Source organism: Dama dama, chromosome 23 (genome assembly GCF_033118175.1).
Source record: "Dama dama isolate Ldn47 chromosome 23, ASM3311817v1, whole genome shotgun sequence".
NCBI classification, from domain to species: domain Eukaryota; kingdom Metazoa; phylum Chordata; class Mammalia; order Artiodactyla; family Cervidae; genus Dama; species Dama dama.
In genome coordinates this window covers 59,526,703-59,543,450 of record NC_083703.1, presented here as the reverse complement: position 1 = coordinate 59,543,450, position 16,748 = coordinate 59,526,703, and the positions used below count along the sequence as shown (strand labels likewise).

Genomic DNA, 16,748 nt, shown 5'->3' with positions numbered 1-16,748 from the left:
CCATAAGGAAGGCTGAGTGCTGAAGAACTGATGCCTTTGAATTATGGTGCTGCAAAGACTCTTTAGAGTCCCTTGGACAGCAAGATCAAACCAGTTAGCTGAAAAGGAAATCAACCCTGAATATTCATTGGAAGGACTGATGCTGAAGCGCCAGTACTTTGGCCACCTGACGTGAAGAGCTAACTCACTGGAAAAGACCCTGATGCTGGGAAAGATTGAAGGCAGGAGGAGAAAGGGGTGACAGAGGATGAGATGGTTGGATGGCATCACTGACTCAATGGACATGAGTTTGAGCAAATTCGGGGAGATAGTGAAGGACAAGGAAGCCTGGTGTGCTCCAGTCCATGGGGTTGCAAAGAGCTAGACAGAATTTAGCGACTGAACACCACCACTAGCAGTACTTACTGAGCACCTACTGCTGGCTCATCTCATGACGACTGATTTACTAAGAGTCCATGAGGCTTACTCACAGCTGAACCAAGGCTAAAAGGGAGCCTGGTCCCCCTCCAGACAGGGGTCTGTGACCTTGACCTCACATCATCACCTGCTGGGGGATCCCTGGGACCCGCCTCCAGTTTCCATTCAGGAGTTCTGGGGTGGGGTCCGGGAATTTGCATTTCTAATGTGTTCTCAGGTCCTGCAGGTGCTGCCTGTGGGGGAACCAGGCTTTGAGAACCATGGTTCTAGAGTTTAGGAAGTTGGCGATTGGGGTAAATGCAGCAGGATGGGGGAGGGACCATTCCAGAAACCCAGCTCCTCTCAGCTCTGTTCTGGGCTGCAGTGGCCACTGTCATCCCCACAGGGACCTGCAGTTTCAGCTGTTCCCTGGGGAGCCCGCCCTGCTGAGGACAGGGTGTAGGCCAGGGGGCATGGAGGACCTCTTCCAGTGGGCTCTCCAGAGTCCCTCTGCCTAGACCCTGGCCTCTGTTAAAGGGAATAAACTGAACTCCCAGCAAGGGTAACACTGAAGGGAACACACCCCAGAGCTGGGCATGGAAGATGCAACCATCCTCAGCTACTGTTGCAGTTTTGTATTTTTCTGCAGCTGAGCTTCCTGTATCAACACAGGTGGAGCTCCCAGATAAAACCCTTGTGAGGAAAAATACAGGTTGCAAAAAGATACAAAGTTTTATACCTGGATTTGATCCATAGATGCCTATATGGGAAATTCAAGAATAAAAGCGGGCAAAGAAGGAAATATTCCAACTTCTGTTTTCCTGGGGTGGTAACTACTATATTGTTTTCCTTCCTACACTGGGAGGGGAGCACACAGGGGTTTTGCTTCCATTTCTTAGGCTCTAAAATACATTTGAAATTTTTACCTGGAGAAGGAAATGGCAACCCACTCCAGTATTCTTGCCTGGAAAAGTCCATGGACAGAGGAGCCTGGCGGGCTGCAGTCCATGGGGTTACATGACTGAGCATGTGTGCACGAGGGTGGAGGGAGATGGGTTGGTAGCAATAAAGTGGTAGAACTAAAAAAAAAAAGAAATTTTTAGGTGGTAAGTTTCATCAGTGTTTTTTCTTTATGTCTTAGTGTTACAGTCACATCCATTACTAAACTTTTTCCTGCCCCTTTAACACTTTGTGCGTTTAATTCTTTGCTATGAGTGTACTCATTTTTGAAACAAGGAATTAAAATTTTTCTCCCCAAATGCCTCTCCTTAATGTCACTATTGAATAACAGGTTATTTTTCCACGATGTGAAATGACACCTTTTACTGTTTACCAAATTCCCACATGGTGGCTCAGTGGTAAAGAATCTGCCTGCCAAGCAGGAGACTCAGGTTCAATCTCTGGGTCGGGCAGATCCCCTGGAGAAGGAAATGACTACCCACTCCAGTATTCTTCCCTGGAGAATTCCATGGACAGAGGAGACTGGTGGGCTACAGTCCATGGGACCGAAAAGAGTCCGACATGACTAAACAACAATAGCAACAAAGCCCCATATATATGTGAATAGGGTATTAAGGGCTTTATTCAATTCCATTAGCTTTTCTGATTGCCCTTGTACCAATACTAGATCATTTAATACAAAATTAAATTTGTATTTTTGTCAGAAGAGCACATGTTCATGGTCAATGATGTTGGCACGACACAGGAAGAGGGTAATTTCCCATCACCTCTAAGCTCACTTCCACCTGGATTAGGGTTCCGGGCAGGATTAGGGACCAGAGCCCAGACGGGGTGCCTGCACTTCAAAGGCAGCCCTTCCCAGCCCCTGATCAGCAGGTGGGGGTGGGGTTCCAGTCATTCACCAAGATTCTCAGGGGTCCTTATATATGAATGGAAACGGTGCCCCTCTGGGGCTGGCAGTATGATGATCTGTGACTATTACACTTTTGCGTCCCTGGTGGCTCAGAAGGTAAAGAATCCGCCTGCAATGCAGGAGACCTGGGTTCAATCGCTGGGTCAGGAAGATTGCCCTGTAATTTACCGATGACGAAAATGAAGTCCTAAGCCATTAACTGTCTTATCCAAAGTCAGGAAGCCAATTGATAGGTGAACATTTTCAGGGTCGAGCTGCATAGCAGGACATGGGCTGTTTCTTTTGCCTGGAATGTCTCTCCTCATGAGGCTTTCACACTTTGTGATTCTGTGTGTTGGACTGAGACCACAAGCCCGTGGAGGCAGACACAAGGTCTGTTGGGTTCACTGCTCTATGCCCAATGCCTGTAATCCTGCGAGATGCATAGTAGGTGGTCAGTGGTTATTTGTGGATCGGCAAGGTAACGCTTAGCCTACGGCCTGGAGCCTAGGAAAGGCTTAAGACATGCTAATAACTACGTGCTGGAGGGCATTTGCCTGCTAACAGGCACTATCTCCAAGTGGCCAGAGGAGAGTCTTCTCAGGCTGCTCGGAATTCCAGCATTTCAGTAACAGACAAACCTGTTCCACTACCCATCTGTGCGGTGCATCAGTGCTGTTTCTTCCAGTAACAGCCTGTGAGTGAGCAGAGCCTGCGTCATTTTGGCTGCTTTTATCTAAACTTTGATAACAAACCACCTTTCACAGTCAGCTGAACCTGGGAAGTGCAGAGAAATCACGATCATCCACTGGGCTCTCTCAGACCACGTTGCTGTGTGGAGGCTGTTTGGTTCTGTCTCCCGCTGGGCCATCCAGGCCTTCCCTTCATCACCACACTACGAGGAGGGGGGTGCCTCAAAGATTCACTGCCCTCTGATATGGTAAGAGTTCTAGATTCTTCTACATATTTTCTCAGTTACTAAATAACAAACCCTTCAAGTTCAGGTCATCCAGCAGGACTCCTCAACCCCAGGAGAGAAATATTGGTTGTTTTTATTGATTAATTTGAAATCCATTTTTTATGCAGGTATTTTTAAAAATGAAAGATGTCGATAGCTAATAATGCAGAAGCATGGCAAACTATATTGCTGGGTGGTAAGTTTGTTTGAAATAGCAAAGAATAAAATCTTTATAAAAGCTGTTCACAGAGATATATACTTCGATATATAGAAAAAGGGCTTCCCTGGGTCTCAGTGGTAAAGAATCCATCTGCCAATGCAGGAGACTCAGGTTTGACCCCTGGGTCAGGGGTTTGACTTCCTGGGTCAGGAAGATCCCCAGCAGAAGGAAATGGCAACCCACCCCAGTATTCTTGCCTGGGAAATTCCATGGACAGAGGAGCCTGGCAGACTACAGTCCATGGGGTCGCAGAAGAGTTGGACACAAGTGAGCGACTAAACAACAACAACATAAAGAAAAAGGATTCCAAGGATATATCAGTTATCTGGGGATTAAACTCAGGAGTAAGATTGATTTCTAGGAGAAAGCCAAGGAGATGGACATTCATATGTTCTGTAGCTGTACATTTATAAATATTTCATGAATGTTTTATGACCAAAATATATTCATGCATTAGTGGCTAACTTAAAAAAATACATTAAAGCAAACAAAATCAACAGAGAGTTATAAAGTGGGAATACAAATCCGTGTTCCCACCCGTTCACATCCCCTCACCCTCCCAGAGGGCCAGCATAAACAGTGGTTCCTTAGATCTGTAATCGTTCCTTTGTGAGAGAATAATTTGTGTTAAAATAAAATGTTAATAGCAGTTTTCATGAAGTTGGATGGTTATGCATTGGGTGTGGCCCCAGGAGGAGAAAGGAATTAGACCACACCTCCCACAAAAAGGTAAAGAAGAATCCACAGATGAAACACTTCTTTCTGAATCTGATCTGTTCTGCAGGTTACTGAGACACTGACTTCGTGGAACTCCAGTCTTTTAAATAAGAATGATGTTAATTAGATTCGTACTAGCAGCTATTGTGTGTGTGACCCTGTTTCAACTCTAACTCAATTGCCTTCTCTTGAAAGTGGAGCTCACATCTTACTTCCATTTTATTTGTTATTATTGGAGAACTTTTCAAACCCATCCCAAAGTAAAGACCCACCCCTCCCTCACCCGCCCCTCCCTCAGACTCACCCCTCCCTCAAACTCTTCGATGTTTCGATCACCACTACTTCCTGCCACTTACTTTTCATCCATCTCCTCCTCCACTCCCCCATCATTATTTTATTTTTATTTTTTTTTCCCATCATTATTTTTAAATGAACCCAGACTTTGTATCATTCCACCTAAAAATAAACAGATAAAGATTATTCGTTTGTTTATTGTTATTCTTATCACCTAACCCCAACATGGTTATTGTTTCCGATAGAAATTAACCCATTTCTTGCCATCTAATAACCAGTCCCTCTTAAAAAAAAAAAAGAAAAAAAACCAGTCCCTCTTTCATATTGTGTTTTTTAGTCAGGCCCGGGGAAGACCTAAAGTTGCCCAACACCCTAAGGCATTTAAACAAACTCAGTGATATCTGAGAATTAGGGCCACCACATCCCCAGGATCTTGTTAGAAATGCAAAATCCCAGACCCATGGAAACCAAACCTCCATTTCAAGGAAAACCACAAGTGATTGTAAGTATACTGCACTAACATATCCAGCCCACTCTGGATTAATCCACTTTCTCCCTGAGACCTGGATCTTGCTTAGCTATGCGTCTCCTTCAAGGATTACACCCACAGTGAGAGTCTGACATGCCACAGGCATCAACCAGGTTCTTGGGGACAGAGAGGACCCCACTATTCTAAAGCTCCCACTCTTGTGGAAGAGATGGATGGCAAATTTATAATTAAACAAAATAATTGCAAGTTGTTATTATATGTATATAAGCTGGGTGAAGTCTCTTCTGAGACTCTGTTTTATTTATTTTTAAAATTTTTCTTTTGTATTGGGGTATAGCAGAACAACAAACAATGTTGTGATAGTTTCAGCTGAACAGCAAAGGATACATATACATGTATCCATTCTCTCCCTTTGTTTTATTACTTATTTTTTATTGAAGTATATAGTTGATTCACAATGTTGTATTAACTTCTGCTATACAGCAAAGTGACTCAGTTACACATATACACATTCTTTTTTATCTTCTTTTCCATTATGACACCCTGTTTAAATTGCACTGGTTCCTGAGGCCTTGTCCCCACCACCCCAGCATCCCACCTGCCTCCCTCCTCTTTCTTCATTTTGCTCAGTGGTCCTTGCCTCCAGATGTTGGATGTGTTCATAGCTTTTTTCTTTGGCTAGGACATGAGGTATAGAATAAATATTCATTGAATAAAAGTCTACTCAAAGGTTTTGAACAATGAAAGAAAGCACTTACTAGTGATCAATATGAAAGTGAAAGTGAAAGTCACTCAGTTGTGTCCAGCTCTTTGTGACCCCAAGGACTATACAGTCCGTGGAATTCTCCAGGCCAGAATTTTGGACTGTATTGCTTTTCCCTTCTCCAGTGGATCTTCCCAACCCAGGGATCGAACCCAGGTCTCCTGCATTGCAGGTGGATTCTTTACCAGCTGAGCCACAAGGGGAGCCCAAGAATACTGCAGTGGGTAGCCCATCCCTTCTCCATTGGATCTTCCTGACCCAGGAAAGGAACCAGGTTCTCCTGAATTGCAGGTGGATTCTTTACCAACTGAGCTATCAGGGAAGGCCTGAACCCAAGTGATCAATATACGAATCAGCTATTTAAAAAAAGATCTATTTCATCTTTACCCACAGGAAGAGTTCCTATGAGGATAGAGGTTGACACAAACAACAGCTACTGAAAATAACTTGCACAGGACCCTGCGGTGGGTGCGTCCCCTCAGGGCTGGGAGCCCTGCCGGCACACCCTTGCCTGGGGTTGTGTCCTTTGGAAGAAATCCAGGAAGCCCGCCAGAGGCCAGAGCACAGGTGAGTCACTGAGGACTCTATGCCCTTGTGGCCATCCTCTGGGTCACCCATCCAGATTTTTAGTTTTCTCACCTGAGGGCTCTGCATGAGGAGGCTGGTGTTTTATTGTCCTTCCTAGACATAAAAGGGACCTAATCTCAGCTTCATCAGTATAAAGATCTCAGGTGTCTCAAGACCTGTCTGTACATTTAGAGCAATTCTACTTAAAGCAAGATTTTTGGGAGGAGGAGGGAAGAGCGGAGGTGGAGGACTGGAGCAGACCAGATAGATTATGAATCTCTCAAGGAGGATGAAGGCAGTGAGATGAGGCAGGTGTGGGAACCAGTCTGAGAGATTTTGCCCTCTGTCTTGGAACAGGGGTAGGAATAGAGGGTTTAACCAACATGCAGGACAGCGACAGCCCCACGCCTATAAGGGAATCTAAAAAGAGAAGGAATGTAGAAATCAGTGCTGATGGATATGTCTCTCCATTTGCAAACTGTAACACGAGTCTTCTCCCTCCAAACTCAAACACACACAAATGTACACACCACAATTCCATATACCCAAACCTCAAACACAATTCTAGGAGAATTCTTGACATAAGACAGGTAAAAAGATAGTGTGATGGAAGCTCGGGCAAATAGCATGAAATACAATCAACATGGGAAAGATTAGTCATCACCAAACTGTCTCCACCCTTGGATTGTGCAGAAGCTACAAAATGAGATGGAGCTGCAGATAACAGTGAAGAAGAAGAGCAAGAATATTGCCACGTGGAAAACTCACGTCAAGTAGGAAAGCAAAAGCTCTCCTTTATAGGTTGTGTGCAGAAAATGGGCTTAAATAGAAAAAGAACTCAAAGGACCCTTCCCAAACTTCTTAATCATGGTTACTGGTTGGGAGAGGCTAGGAGAGGCGTTCATACTTATCCTAATGTACAAATGTGACCTTGTGAGGACGTGGCCTTCTCTACACAGTGGGAGTGTGTGATGAAATTGTTTGCAGCCTTTTATTCTATTTTTTAATTTTTTGAAGGAGCTCTGTGACTTGTGAGATCTTAGTTCCCCAACCAGGGATTGAACGTGGGCTTATGGCAGTAAAAGTGCTGAGTCCTAACTACTGGATTAGTGGTCCTTCCTACAACTGGGAAGTCCCAGTTGTAGCATCTTAGAAACTAAACACATATTAGTTACAAAGTCTTCCAGCAAACCCCATAGATTCTATGGGCTCTTGCTCCATTACATTCTACAGCAGAGTTGCCCACATCTTCATGGCACCCAGACCTTCCACAGCCTGTGAATGGCTTTGGCTGGAGTCATTGACTCTTTGAAAAGGTGATTCCATCAGGTAAGTGGTTTGGCACCTGGTGTTAGAGTCTCATCCTTGAGCTATCTGCCTGGGCTGGGAAGGACAAGTCTTGAACCTCTGTGTGCCTGGGGTCCCTCCTGGGTGCCAGGGAGCCGCCTCCACATTTGCAGGTCATCCTCCCCACTCCCACACATACACACTAAGACACACGCCCCTTCACTTCCTATTTCTGCATTTCCTCCTGATGTCTGACCTGTCTTAGGTGTGGGGTTCATGGTGGTCTCCATAGTAAACTCGGAGGCTTCCCTTCCCTACCATCCCCTGGTACCGAGGTACTCAAGGTACATCTGTTTTAAGACGGAGGGACCTGCTCATCCACCACCAGCCTCAGAAAAGCATCTCATTTACAAAACAGCCTCTGGTAGGAGAGTGCTCAGTGGGGCCTGGAGATAACAGGAAGAATGTGCGTGGACTGAACCACAGAGCTTCTGACTCCATCTTAGCGGCTCCCTACTCCTAAGCTGTGTGTGCTGCCCCAGGGCTTGCCCACCCTCCCTTCCCCCCTTGCTTCCTCTAAAGATCTGATCTCTGTCCTTCTGACCCATCTGGGTTTCAGTGTTGCCTCCCCTGAGCACCTGCTTCACCTCCAGGATAGGCTGGGCTGCCTTATCCCCCCAGCAGCCCTGTCTCTCTCGGGCACTGACGTCTCGGTAAAGGGATGAGTTGTGCCGTTGTTTGTCAAGATGTTGTCTCCCACCAGCGATGGGAAGCCCCGAAGCCAGAGGCTGGAGCCTCTTTTGTTCCCTCTGAGCTTCCCAGCACAAGGCCTGGGACTGTGTAGGCGCTCCATAAATATTTGTGGAATGAAAGATGGAAAAGAGACAACTCTGGACAGAGATAGGGAATCGCAGGGTGCAGGGACACTGTGGAGCCGGGTGACAGGGGAGAGGCTGGTTTGAGAAGGTGACTCAGCCCCGGTCCAGGAGGGGACCAATTAATCAGGCCTTCTTAGGTAGGTGCCAATGCCCTAGAAGCACAAGGACACTGAGTGCTTCAGCAAGTGACCTTTTAAGGTCAAAACTCCCACTTCGGAGTCCGGATACTGCTTTTCGTTCCTCTCGCCCCAAACAAACCCCAAGAGCTTGAGAATGCCTGGCCTGGCAGAGGTTTCTGCTCTGTCCGCCCCCTTCCTCCTCTGGGGTCTGGTTTAAGACTTGGTGGAATTTAGCACCCAAACTCCTTGGTTCCGGGGCTCCACCAATTCCTAGAGCTTAGAAATAAGCACTGTATCCTGTGCTTGCCCACCCAACTCCGTCAACCAGGAAAACTTGGGCTTGTCTGGCCGGTGGAGATTTAAAAGTTTCTCGAGGGATACAGGATGTGCTGCAAGGTCCTGGATGTGCAGTCAATGCTCTGTAGTGCTGGGTTTTAGCACTGGGATGTTGGCCACCACCATCAGGCTGGCGCTGGATGCCTGACCGCAATTCCTCCCCTTGCCCACTCCTCCCATCACTGCCAGCCTTCTTAGAGGTGCAGAGGCTGACTCTCTGACCTCGCCAGAGACTGTCCCTGAACCATCTGTTCCCCTTCAGTCAAACAGAAGGAGAAAGGCAAATAAATCTAGAAGTGAGATGGCATCGACGACGGTGGGGAGGGAGGGACCCACAGTAGATGCAAAGTAACACATAATCGAAAAGGTTTCTATTGTATTCATAACCCACCCTTCCTTCTCCAGGCCCGGCCCTTTGCTGACTTCTCTGACTAAGGGAACCTAAGCATAGCATTCTTAGGGGGACCCTTTACTGTCTCGTTTACAAAAGAGGAAACTCTAGCTGTTAAGAGGTAGGGAGCTGTCTTTGCTCGCCTCCCCCCTTCCTTCTGGGGATGTTCAGAGCAGTATATCTCATATCCTCTAATGTATCCAAAATATAATTCTTTTAAAAAATGAATTTATTGATTTTTAAATGACGTGTAATTGACATACATTATATTAGCTTCCACAGTATAGCATGATGATTTGTATATATTGCAAAATGATCACTGCAAGAAGTCGAGGTAACACCCATCACCAGACATAAGTCACAGAATTATTTTCTTTTCTGATGATAAGAACTTTTAAGATCTACTCTCTTAGCAACTTTCAAATATGCGATGCAGTCTTATTAATTACAGTTGTCATGCGTTATATTGCATCCCCATGACTTATTTATTTTATAACTGGGAATTTTGACTTTCCTTACCCATTTTGCTTGCCCCACACTGCTGTTAACCATCAACCTGTTTTTGTATGTTTAAGCTTGTTGTCTTGATTTCACTTTTGTTTAAGACTCCTCATATAAATAGGATCATATGGAATTTGTCTTTCTCTGCCTGATTTATTTCACCTAGCATAATGCCTTCAAGGTCCATCCATGTTGTTGCATATGGAAAGACTTCAGTCTTTTTTGTAGCAGGATAGTATTCCATTGTACACATGTATGTGTACACATGTGTGGAGATATATTTTTATATATTTCCATTCATCTGTTGATGGACATTTAGGCTGTTTCCATATCTTGGCTATTGTAAATAATGCTGCAGCGAATGTAGGGGCACAGATATTTCAAAAACACAATTCTTCACTCATGTACTTATCAACTTATTTATCCCTCCATATATCTATTTAATCATGCAGTAAATGAGCGCGTGCTTGGTGGTGACAAACCAAGGTCACCAAAGGGTAGAGATTCTCAACATTTCCATCTAAGGACCTCTTTACATTGAAAAAAACTGAAATTGATTATGTGGGTTATCAGTAATTACTGTATCAGAAATTACTGAGTCACTTAAAACACGTATTTGATGGAGAAGGAAATGTATTTGATGGAGAAGGAATACTCCAGTATTCTTGCCTGGAAAAATCCATGGACAGAGGAGTCTGGCGGGCTGAAGTCCATGGGATTACATGACTGAGCATGTGTGCACGAGGGTGGAGGGAGATGGGTTGGTAGCAATAAACTGGTAGAACTGAAAAAACAAAACAAAACATGTATTTGAAAGTAACAATAATACACCCACTACATATCAACCTAAAATCACATTTATGAAAAAAGTAACCATATTTTCTAAAACTAAAGAAGAAACGTCTTGAGAACAGTGGTTGGGATTTGTTCGTTGGTCAGCTTGTTTATCCATTTTACAGCTCCCTTTAATGCCTGGCGTAATAGAAGGCAACTGGGTTCTCCTATCTTCTGTGATAGGCCATCACATAGCCTCTGGAAAATTCCAGCGTAGTGACCGAGTGAAGCAAACGACATCGCACACTGTTATGAAATAGCCGTGCTCTCATGACCCTCGGAAAGGGTCTTATGGACCCCACAGCCACAGGACACACCCGCCAAGGGCAGCAGGACCAGACGCGTCTGGGGAACCCCAAGCAGCCCGCAGCGCCCCTGAAGTCATGGCTGCCCCGGCTCTGGCTCCCTTGACCTCCTCCCCTTGTCTCCTTTCATCCCTCCCCATATTCCTCTCCAAACTTCCCCTTCCTGTCCCTCTGCCTGGCTAGATAACTCTCTGGAAGCTCAGTGTCTCTGCTCAGCTCAGGCTTTTCAGACTCTGAAGCCTGTAGCCCTGGATTTTATTTGGTGTGTGGCCTGGGGCAAGTTATATAGCTTTTCTGTCCCTCATCCACTCCCTCTTCAAGGTAAGGAAACTAAGACCTGACTTTGTATAGTCAAAGAGATTTTATGGTTAACCAATATTAGTGATGCGCCTACTCTTTGCTGGCGAGTTGTAGATACAGGGAATGGGACAGACAGATTCTTTGGCCCTCAGGGAGTCTACATTTTAGAGGAAAGGTGCATTTTCATTCATAAAACAAATGTTTTGAGGGCTTCCCAGGTGGCTCAATGGTAAAGAATCTGCCTGCCAAGCAGAGACTTGGGTTCAATTCCTTGGTCAGGAAGACCCCTTGGAGAAGGAAATGGCAGCCCAATCCAGTATTCTTGCCTGGGAAATCCCACTGACAGAGGAGCCTGGTGGGTTACAGCCCATAGGCCCCAGAGAGTTGGACACGATTTAACGACTGAACATCAACCTTCTCTAGGCCTGATACTGGTGCAAAGCACCAAAGTTCAAATTATGAAATTCTATGCAGTGGTTTTTAGAATGAGGACTTAGAATATGGTTAGAGCTTGAGGATGTATCCTTCAGTAGAAAATGCAGGTCGTGGCAGCAGAGGGAGAGTTGAATGGGGGCAGAGTGACTTTGCTGAGCTGCGGAGGGAGCCAGCCCGGCTTCCTGGCTGTGTGCCTTTATGAGGTTGCTGAGTTTGAAGGGCCTTGTGCTAGGGTTAATGCTCTGCTGTGATGCTCCTGGAATTCCTCACTTTTGAACAAGGGTCTGGCAAAATTATCATTTTGCACTGGGGCCTGGCAAATTGAGGAGTGATTTCACCATGAGGAGTGTACCTAAGGGGTGGGGATGGTGCAGACACATGGCACGGCCCCAGGTACTGCTTCAGCTTAACCTCCCCCCCACCCCCGAAACACCCCCCTCCCCCCACCAAGTAGCTCCCAGCTGCAGTGAGCAGCCCCAGGCCAGGGCCGCCGGGAGTCAGTGGACACAGGTGCCTTGGTGTCCATCCTCCAGCCCCCGACTGGCTTGGGATGAACAAAGCAAAATAATGCAGGGCTTCTTAACCTCGATGCTGTGGACATTATGGACCAGATAACTCTCTGTCATGGGGGCATCCTGGGCACTCTGGGTCCACCTGGGAGATGTCAGGAGGGCCTACCCCACGAGCTGTGACAACCAGAAGTATCTCCAGACTTTCCCAAATGTCCCCTCGGGGTAGGGGGAGATCACCCCCGCTGAGAATCTTAGTTTGAATCCAGAGCCCGGCCCCAGGCCTAACTTCTTCCAGTCTCTTCCGAGACCCAAAAGACATCTAATCTCAGCCTTGTTAGTACAAAGATACCAGATTTTTCTAGCTATACCATTCTGAGCAATTCCACTCAAGATGGAAGTAAGATGTATGTGTGGGGGGAGGAGGATGTGGGTGTGTGTGTTGGGGGTGGGGAAGGGCCTGACACATTGATTCCAAGATTTTTCTGGAAGACTTAAATCAGGGAGATGAGGCAGTTATGGAAACAGGGCAAAAGCTACAATCATCAAAACATAGCTTGGCACTGGCACTTTAGACAGATGAGAGGGCAGAAAAATACACGTGGACAGAGATCAATTTACATGATTAATTGGGGCGTTTCTTTCTGCCCATTCTTACTGTGAGGGCCATTGGCTAGCATCTCTCCTCTTGGGAAAAATAAAAATTAAGTCTGGGACTTCTTTGGTGCTCCAGGGGTTAAGAATCCACCTGCCAGTTCAGGGGACAGGGCTTCGATCCCTGGTCTGGGATGATGCCACATGCTGTGGAGCAACTTAGCTGTATACCACAACCACGGAAGCCTGCCAGCCCTAGAGCCTGTGCTCCACAACAAGATAAACCACCACAATGAGAAGCCCGAGCAGCGAAACTAGAGAGTAGCCCCCACTCGCTGCAGCTAGAGAAGGCCCTCACCCAGCAATGAAGACTCAGCGCAGCCAGAAATAAAAATTAATTAATTAATTAAAAAAATTAGGTCTGTCTACCTTAGACCGTGAATACATCTCCCTTCCCACTCACCTCCCTGCTCCCATACCAGCTGCAATAAAGACTGAAACATGAACAAGGATGTGTGAAAATCATTGAAAAAAAATATCGTTCTGCTTTTAGTATATGTGCTCCCGAAGTGAGGGCTGAAAGCATACTGAAGAAAAGATGCCTCGATAGAAAAAAGGGCAAGTAGCATAAATAGTCTGTGGAAGAAATCACACACATGACCAGCAAATTATAGAAAAGATGAAAATCAAATGTACCATTTTCTGTTGAGCCAGCCATTTAGCAAAAATTGTCATTGTTGTTTAGTAGCTAGGTCATGTCTGACTTTTTTGTGACTGCATGGACTGTAGCCCGCCAGGCTCCTTTGCCCGTGGGATTTTTCCAGGCAAGAATTCTGGAGTGGGTTGCCATTTCCTTCTTCAGGGGATCTTTCCAACCCAGGGATTGAACCCAAGTCTCCCGCATTGGCAGGCAGATTCTTTGCCGCTGAGTCACCAGAGAAGCTCTGGAAAAAATTAAGGATCAGTAGAATAAAGTCTTTCCACTTTGTAAGTGGGAGGAGGTAGACACATTTTCTACACCACTGGTGGGGATGTAAAGACAAGATCACGTGCTCACTTCGGCAGCACATATACTAAAATTAGAACGATACAGAGACGATTAGCATGGCCCCTGCGCAAGGATGACACGCAAATTCATGAAGCGTTCCATATTTTTACCATGGAATATTACTCAGCCGTTAAAAAGAATTCATTTGAATCAGTTCTAATGAGATGGATGAAACTGGAGCCCATTATACAGAGTGAAGTAAACCAGAAAGATAAAGATCATTACAGCATACTAACACATATATATGGAATTTAGAAAGGTGGTAATGATAACCCTATATGCAAAACAGAAAAAGAGACGCAGATGTACAGAACAGACTTTTGGACTCTGTGGGAGAAGGTGAGGGTGGGATGTTTCCAGAGAACAGCATGTATATTATCTATGGTGAAACAGACCACCGGCCCACGTGGGATGCATGAGACAGATGCTCGGGCCAGGTGCACTGGGAGGACCCAGAGGAATTGGGTGGAGAGGGAGGTGGGAGGGGGGATCGGGATGGGGAATACGTGTAACTCCATGGCTGATTCATGTCAATGTATGACAAAACCCACTGAAATGTTGTGAAGTAATTAGCCTCCAACTAATAAAAATAATTGAAAAAAAAAAGACTAGATCATGCTGCTCCCCTAGGCTCTGGCGCCCAAACCCCACTTCTAGGCATCACCCCTGGAATATAGGCATCACATTTGCCTGTCTGCAGGCTCTCTCTTTCCTGCAGCCTTGCCCTGGCAGCCCCCAGGCCTTAAAAAGCCTGTGGCCCTATTTTGTTTGTCCCACAGGCTATTTTAAAAGACAGCTTGACTCAACTTGTTAGGCTATGAGTTTAGTCTTCCGCAGACATGTTAGCACCTATGGTCTTATTTACCCACTTCTGTCTCCTCCCTGGCTTTGAAGGGCAAGTTACTAAAGTGCTGTGTTTCTGGGTTTCTACACAGGCAAAATGGAAATAGTAATAGTTCTCACCTCACGGGGCTCCTGCAGGATTAAGTGGGACACTCCATGCAAAGCACCTGGAAGAGCGAGGCACACGTGGTAAGTGTCGGTGCAGGTCAGCTAGGATGCAACGGACAAAAGCAAGAAGCGGTAAACAATTCTAATGTGGCAGCTCGCATAAACATTAATTAAACTTCAAACCAGCATAACAGAAAAAAAAAAAAAATGGAAGGAAGACGGAAGAAAAATGAGGAGGAAAGCAAAAAGGAAAGAAGTGAATCTCTATATGAAAGTCGCTCAGTGTCCAACTCTTTGCGACCCCATGGACTGTAGCCCACCAGGCTCCTCTGTCCATGGAATTCCCCAGGCAAGAATACTGCAGTGGGTTGCCATTTCCGTCTTCAGGGGATCTTTGCAACCCAGGGATCAACCCAGGCCTCTTGTCTTGCAGGCAGATTCTTTACCATCTTAGCCACCGGGGAAGTCCCAAATCTACATATATTAGCATGCAAAGAAGTCCCCATTCTACAGCTAAGTGCAAAAACGCAAATTGCAGAAAATAAAGTACTGCTATTATTATTTAAAATTTATTTAAAATATAGATATAATGTAACATTTGTGATATCTTCTATATCATGTGTAATATAGATTATGGATAGAACGTGTAGAATTATACTTCTGTGTTTTAATGATGTTTATCTCTGGGAATGGGACAATTTAGGGACTTTCTCATTTATTTGTTTCCTCTGGTGCTTGCATTTGAAACAAACCCATCGCTGAGTGCCTGCTCAGAGATCACCTCCTTCACGTGACTACATCCTTGAAGCACCCAGTCTCCTCACTGTCCTGGCCCCTGCTTTTCCTCCCGTGCCATCTGATGTTATATGTCCTATCTGTCTCCAGAGACCCTGGGCCTCTCGATGGCAGGGACTTGGCCTCATTGCCACTGTCCCCTGATATGGGAGAGGCAAGCTACCTGCCCAGTCAATGAAGAAAGTGGTCACCCGGTGAGCTTCTCCAAGAGGGGAACAGCATTTCTTCTCTAAACATCTACTCTGGGCTGAATACCCTGAAGCTAATAGGAGCAAAGAGTCCAGAGGGCCTCCTTCCATTCTCCTCTGGACCAAAGTCAGCTCTTCAGCACCATCTGCCTGACCCACAGGCTAGTCAGCTCCTCTCCAGCCTTTATGGAACCCTGGTTTCTGTTCTAACATTTCTCCTCTTAGCAATCCCTCCTTGCCTCCTTTCCCTCTTTAATTCCCTCCTTCCTTTTCTCCCTCCCTGCCCTCTGTAATTGTTCATTTAAAGTTATAGCCCCTGCCAACATACACTTCATAAGTTTGGGGATTTTGTCAGTTTTGTGAACGTTATCCCCTGAACTGCAGTAGAACTTGGCACATAGGAGGGCCTCAAAACATTGTTGGATGGATATGTAGTTCCCACTAGACTAGAGGTTACAGAAGGGTGGGTTCCTTACCTGCTGACAGCCGGGCAGAGATGCTTGTAACTACGTTTAACTGTCTGTTGGAGGGATGAATGTCTCCAAGAGCCTCTCACTTGCTGATTAAAAGGAGGGCTACCAACTTGGCAGGTGCACCTAGGAGGTGAACTTGGGTGAATAAGGGGTGCAGGGAGGTGGCTGAGAGTGGGAGGGGATGAGGGGGTTGTGGGTCAGCCAGTGGTCATCCTGGGGAGCAGGTTCGGCTGTGGACAGAGCGGCCTGTGCTCTAAGGATGAAGAGAATGCAGCCGTGATTTTAGTAACCAATATTGTACAACGCTAACATTGGCCAGGCTTGGGAATCTTCGTTCCCTGACCAGGGATTGAGCCCCGGCCCTGGGCAGTGAGAACTCAGAGTTCTAACTACTGGACCGCCAGGGAATTTCCTAGGCATTATTTTAAACCCTCTCCTTATGCGATCTCATTTCATCCTCACTCCTAGGAGGTAGGCACTACTATCTCCATTGTGCAGATGGAAACACTGAGGCACTCCGAGTTGAGGCAGAGTCAGGATTTGGAGC

The 16,748-nt window shown here is 46.0% G+C and overlaps 1 non-coding gene across 1 annotated transcript; it reads left to right on the top strand.

The window, feature by feature from the left end:
* The first annotated feature begins 13,795 nt into the window (after window positions 1–13,795).
* On the top strand, window positions 13,796–13,902 carry LOC133045285 (U6 spliceosomal RNA). The gene has a single exon (XR_009690165.1). It is a non-coding gene; the product is annotated as a U6 spliceosomal RNA (small nuclear RNA).
* The last annotated feature ends 2,846 nt before the right edge of the window (window positions 13,903–16,748 follow it).